This window comes from Ochotona curzoniae, unplaced genomic scaffold (assembly GCF_017591425.1).
Source record: "Ochotona curzoniae isolate NIBS_2020 unplaced genomic scaffold, NIBS_Ocur_1.0 scaffold_4701, whole genome shotgun sequence".
Classification (NCBI taxonomy): domain Eukaryota; kingdom Metazoa; phylum Chordata; class Mammalia; order Lagomorpha; family Ochotonidae; genus Ochotona; species Ochotona curzoniae.
Window position 1 is genome coordinate 77,761,984 of NW_024467122.1, and position 6,732 is coordinate 77,768,715.

Genomic DNA, 6,732 nt, shown 5'->3' on the forward strand with positions numbered 1-6,732 from the left:
GCGCACATACCGAATGCTAACACAGCATCCGTTGGAATATAAGTGAATGCAGGCATTATGGAAAACAGTATGGATATTTCTCTAAAATCTAAAAATAGATCTCCACCATATTACCCTTCTGTTCCCCTGCTGGGAACATACCCAGCAGAACTGAAGCCAGCAGATGAGAGGGGTGCCTGTGTTCCCACATTTGTCGCAGTCCTGTTCGCAGCGGCCGATGTACTGAGTCAGCTGCAGCAGGCGCCTCTGGGAGGAGTCCCGCCCCCACCGCTCGTCAGGCGCCCGGGAAGTTGCCAGTTGCCGCAGAGAATGGAGCACCTGGATCGGGAGTATATGCAGAACAGGAAACATGTTCTCCAGGGTTGTTTTAAGAAGGCTCTGAAGAAACCTTCGAGATAACCTTGGATAATTCCACACCTAATTACCATGCCCCGTTTCACTGTCCTGAAGTGGAATCGCGTCCATAAGAGGGGCTTATCACTGGCTCACCACCTGTAGTGTAGAAATATGTGCTGGGAAGAGAGAGACGAGCCACACCAATAAGGACAACAGAAATGACACTGCATTGTTTTTAGCAGAAAGTAAAACAAAACAAAACAAAAAAGCTGAAGTCTTATGATTTGTCTCCAAATACGTATCTTATGAGAATAATAAGTAATGTTTGGTTCAATATTCCTAATGGTTTAGAAGGAGCTTGTTCTCATTTACATTTGCATTTATTAATGGACAATATGGTCGGTACAAGTTTATAATTTCTATGCAACATTATCACATCAATAAAAGGAACAAATTCTCATGAAACCATTTTTGAGCCCTGTTTTGGCAAAGACAGCTTATTAATAAAGTTCTATCTGAACTTACCTCTGCTTTGATATTCTTACTTTTTACCTAGAAAACATTATTATAAATTATCGTGGAAAAAAGCGAGCGACTGTCATAGCTACTCTCTACCTTCCTGAAGGCTCACGTGGGGCACTTCCTGTTGCCTGGTGCATCAAGGCTTGCCCTTAAGGAAAAACCAAGAACATACTAAAAGGAAACAAAATGCATTTTGGACCGAACACCATAGGGATGCTGGAATTACCAGACACCCCTAGGATATTGATGCTAAGCACCTCAGTGGATGAAATAGTTAGCAAGAAAAACCAGATGGACTATTGAAGCAGAGAAAGGAAGAAACAAAAAGAAGCTCCAGAGATAAAAAGTATAAAACAAAAACAAAAAAATCCCACGCTGAAACAGATCTCCTCCAGGTGGCTAAGTGAGGAGGCCATTGTCTCCTCTTCCACAGAAAATAGCCCAAATAACAGGACAGTTTGTTACAAGGGGAGCGTTCACAAGGGAACTCAGCAAGGGAAGTGCAGGAACCCTGCAGGACACAGCAGAACCCTGGGGTGACAGCATAGTGGAGGGGGCGCAGGAAACACACCAACAAACAGAACCCCAGCCCAAGGTCAGGGGGATCCCACATATACGGAGCCAGGGGCCATGGGAGAGCTCCAACAGACCCCATTCTCCATCTTAGCCTCTGGAGAGACCACACACTTGGAGCCCAGTGAAGGGAGCCACCTGGAGTTACCCACGTGGCTTTACTTTACAGAAGGAACCCCACCACTGCTTCCCCTCAACCCTACAGTATAGGCTGCAGTGTTGTGATGCTGTCTTCAGAAAGGAGACACTATAGGAACCCATACTGCTCCAGGGGGACAATGGTCCCCTCACCCCCATTCATAGATCCACCAAGACATTCCATCACCCTAGCAAAAGACTGTAGTCTCATGAACGCTTTCCCATCACCTTAGCCCAGGCAGTGCCCTGCACATCTGGGACAGGTGGTTGGCACTCCCTTGGATGCAGGAGTGCTCCCCTTTGTGGACTTGGAACCACCTCTCTATCCTTCCTTACAACCACCCTCCCTGCCACGGTGGACCCAGGGGCAGCACCTGCCATGGTGGACCCAGTTCCCGCTCCATTGTGACTCCCTTTCTGAACCTGAGTTCTCCCTGTCTTTGGCAGGCATGAATACCTGTGCATGTCTGCACTGACTCTTAGGACCTACACATCTATCATGTGTGTGAGGAGTGGCTCAACATCCGCTCTGAAGATTGTGAGACCTCCCCCCCACCCCCCGCCCCGCCACCACCATTTTAGACATGCAGTTTCGGTTTCTGACTCTTTAGCTCCACACCTTATTTTGTTCCCTGACAGCCCTATTCACCAATCCCTTGCAGCCTGCATCCCTGGACCCCGCCTACCAATCTCCACAACCCTGTATTCCCAGTACCTGCCCCATGCTGAAAAACACTCCCTTTCTTTCTTTCTCTGTCTGTCTCTGTCTCCCTCTCTGCTCTCCCAGTCCTCACTTCTCCCCACTCTCTGTTCTGCTCTCTCTCTCTCTTTCTCTCTTGGAGCCCCCCTTGTTACTATAGCAAGAAACCTCTCTCCCTCTCTCTCTCTTCTGTTTTCTCTCCCTTCCCATGGCCATCTTCCTCTGCCTTGCTTTCTCTCACTTCCCCATGGCCACCTCTCCCACTGAAACAAAGATGTCCTGTGTGACTCACTGTATCTGGTGCTTGGGTTTGTGGTGTTATTTCCTAACGATGTGACTGAGAGGAAGCCAACCTGGCCAAGTCCACCACCGCCCCCCACTGCTTCATTGCTGCCATCATTTACCCTGGAAGACAATACAAGGAGAGGAGAGTACACAAAACCATCCAATTGGTGTTAAAGGCAAAGTAGCTCAACAGATCAATATCTGAAATACACATCTTCTGGAAAAACTCCAAGGAAGCATTTTTTAACTTTAAAGATTTATTTATTCTTATTGGAAAGCTAGGTTTGCAGAGAAAGAGATCTTCCGTCTGCTGGTTTACTTCCCAAATGGCCGCAGTGGCCAGAGCTGGGCTAATTGGAAGCCAGAACCCAGGTGTTTCTTCCAGGTCTCCTACTTGGGTGCAGGGTCTTTGGGACTTGGATCACCGTCCAGTGTTAACCAGAGGCTCAGCATGATGGCTTAGTGGCTAAAGTCCTTATGTTGCATGTACCAGGATCCCATATGGGAGCTGGTTCATGTCCTGGCTGCTCTACTTCCCATCCAGCTCCCTGCTTGTGTCCTGGGAAAGCAGTGGAGCATGGCCCAAAGCCTGGAGACCCTGTGCCCGCGTAGGAGATCCAGAAGTAGCTCCTGGCTCCTGGCTTTGGATTGGCTCAGCTCCAGCCATGGATGGCCAAATGAGGAGAGAACCAGCAGATGGAAGATCTTTCTCTCTGTCTCTCCCTCTCTCTGAAAAAACTGACTTTCCAGTAAAAATAAATAAATTTTTTAAAAAAAGACTGTTATCCAAAATAACAAAGAATTCTTAAAGGCTTAACAATCAGAAAAGCAATACAATTTTAAAAATGGGCCAAACATTTTAACAGCTGCTAAACAAGTGCCATAGAAACAATACAAGCATATGAAAAGATTCTCCACAACATATTTCACTGGGTAAATGCAAATTGAAATACCACACAACGAAGCAATCACATTCCTTGACACTTCCCTGAAGAAGCCCATGCCAAACCGCATTCCTAATTACTAAAACTTGGAAGCCACCCAGATGATTGCGGCTAGATGAGAGGATAATCAACAGCACAGCCCGACAATGAAAAACGATTTCGTATTACAAGTCAATCAGCCATCAGACCACAAAGAGGCATAAGAAAAAGTTAAACATGTGTTAGTAAGTAGACGGAACCAATTTAAAAAGCCTGGGTACGGGGTGTTTCCAATTCTATGACATCTTGGAAAGGCAAAACTGTGGAGACAAAGTTCAGTGGTTGGCAGGGTTTGACAGGGGAAAGATGAGCAAACAGAAGGTTTGAAAGAGACTGGGAGAGAGAGAGAGAGAGAGAGAGAGAGAGAGAATGTTTTCCATCTACTGATTTATTCCCCATATGATTTCAACAGCACCAAGGTCATACTAAAGTCAAGAGTATGGAACACCATCTCCATCTCCTACAGGAGCAGCAGAAACCCAAGTATTTGGGCCTTCATCCACTGTGTTCTCAGGTGCACCAGCAGGACAGTGGATCAGAAGCAGAGGAGCTGAGACTTGAACTGGTGCTGCAACAGGGAGTTGAGGCTTCATCTGCTGCTCCATAGCCCTTGCCTCACAAGGAGAATTTGTACTGCAGTGAAGCTACTGTACATGGCACTACATTGCTTATTTTTTTTGTCCAAACTCACCAAATGTATAATGACTCTGCTTTTTGTGTTATTATGATGTGTCAATACAGGTTTGTAAGTTCTAACATACGCCTCACTCTGATGGTGACTGTGACCATGGGGGAGGTGTGTGTGTGTGTGTGTGTGTGTGTGTGTGTGCGTAGATTGTGTGTGTACAGGGTATATGGAAAAATCTATACCTTCCACCCATATCTTTTGGTAAATATGTAACTAAAACAACAAAAAAAAACCATGGGTTAGTACTTCTGGCCAGCCACTTCCACGGACTGGACTAGGCTGTCTGCCACTTCTTTCCGTTTCTGAAGCTGTAGACATTCTCCTAAAGATGATGTACAAGATGTCAGCGGCTGAGCTGCGGGAACGAGGGTGAAGCCCTGCGATCTGCTGCCAGTCTGGAAAGCCCCCCTCTAAAGACAGTCCAGGGCAGTAAGCTCATTAGGGCTAACAAGGAGACAGCCAGGGTGACCACGCTCCAGGCCACAGAAATGTCACACAAACAAGCCACCCACACTCATAAAGATGCCACAAAATCATCAAGGTACGTTTATTTGTGGATTAGTTAAGGTTCATGAAACTGAAACGTTACCTCTCATGGTAAAAACACAGTAGTAACATACAGTACACAGGAATGTCATTGGAGTGATAACAAAAGTACAATAGCAAATGGGAAATCTTATTTTTAACTTTAAATACAAAGGTGAAGCAGTTCAAGAAGAAATTCTGTTAATAAGAAAAATATATGTCCCATGTCTTTATTACATACTGTACAAAATAAAATATTGCACCTTTTAAGTCATATCATAAATATATACAGAGAGTATCTTACAATGATCTCTTAATTTAATAACCTCCAACAATCGCTGTGATTGGTGACTAGCAACTCATGGGCTGGTGCCTGCTCTTCATGTCCTCTGTCCATTCCTGATCACCACACCCTCCCCATACAGTAGTGCTCACCCCAGTGTCCGTGAGGCTAAAGTCAGAATAAAAGAGACCTGGTGCTTAGGACAAGGCGGAGAGATCCAGCAAGCCTGTCTACTGATAAATCCAAAGCCATGACATCCCGTTTGCTTACTATTAACCATGGACCAGGTCCAGCACACCTAATTCAGGTAACTGTGTTGCCAATGGACTACAGGCAGCAGCAGGTGCGTGGGCAGCTGGGATGCTGAATAAAGTCCCATCAGTGGTTGGGCAGGGGAGTTGGGGGGAAGGGTCCTGTGCCATCTACAACTGTAATTGGCATTACAACAGGGAGGGATCCAATGGCCATATCTGCATTAGGACTTCCAATTCAACGGCGGCTGGAATGCCACTTCAGCAGTTGTATTTACTCTGACCCTAACCCCTGCATCCTGCCATGGTCATGAAATCAACCTTGAACTCTATCTAAACCCAACCCTACGATGACCTGACCTGGCCCTGCCTAAACCCTCAAGCCAACTCTACCGTAACTCCAACATACCAACTGCATTTTTCTCACCTAACCCAATCCTAGCTCTAATCCTAAAATTAAAACTAACCTTAACCCTTGTCCTTAAATCTTAACTCTAGACCCTAACCCTAAGGGAAACTTCTTGCCAAGCCCTAACTCCCTTTTGGGTTCACTGAAGACATCAGCCCAAATTAAAAGTTATTTACCATCAGTGTTTCCTTTTACCTGTCAAATTTCTTAATTTAGATTACTTTCTTACATATTTTCATAAATAAATTCTTCAGGAATACGATCTGATGCATAATCAGGTATAGTAGGGCTTTGCTGTTCTGGCTGTGTGCAAAAGAAGAGTGTGTAAAAAAGTCTTCTTCACGGCCCTTAACACTGAGGTGTGGAAACACTTGGGGTGAACATCAGTAGCCAAGGTGATGTTCCCTCTGCTGACTTCCAGGGTGTCTGGTTTGGTCACGGCCAATGACAACGGTATTCACTGTCTGTTTCATTCCAAGAGTCCTCCAAGGTCAAGGTCGACAAGGCCAAGCAAGGTCAGGATGCCTTCCACCAGAACCCTTCGCATCGGTTGGCGAGAACAGCCTGTCCCGAGACACTGTGTCTTTTGCACAGATGAAACCGAAGGATCTATGAAAACACTACTAAGCGCTGATGCCTCAGGATCTGCTGGTCGGAGCTTCTCAACGGGCGATGCCTTGCGCACCTGCTGAAACCCTGCAACGTGAGAGAAAGGCTTCCCACGTCCTCCTGGATTGTCTGCTCTATGCGAGTCGAGGAATCACAGAAAAGAAGCAGCAGGTGGAGGGTGCGCCTGGGACCTCGGTGGTTTGGATTAGACAGACGTGTTTGCTATGGGATACACCATTTACATTTTTTTTCAGTTAACCAACAATGTCACTTCACGCAAGGCTAACAGTGGTGTCTTCACTCTCTTTGACCATGGAAGCTACAGTCTTTCAGGACATACACATTTTTTTTTTCTGCACCAGCAACATGGGGAGGGGAAAGTACCTTAAGAGTCCTCTTTTCACAGCAGCATCGTGACCCTCCTAGAGGC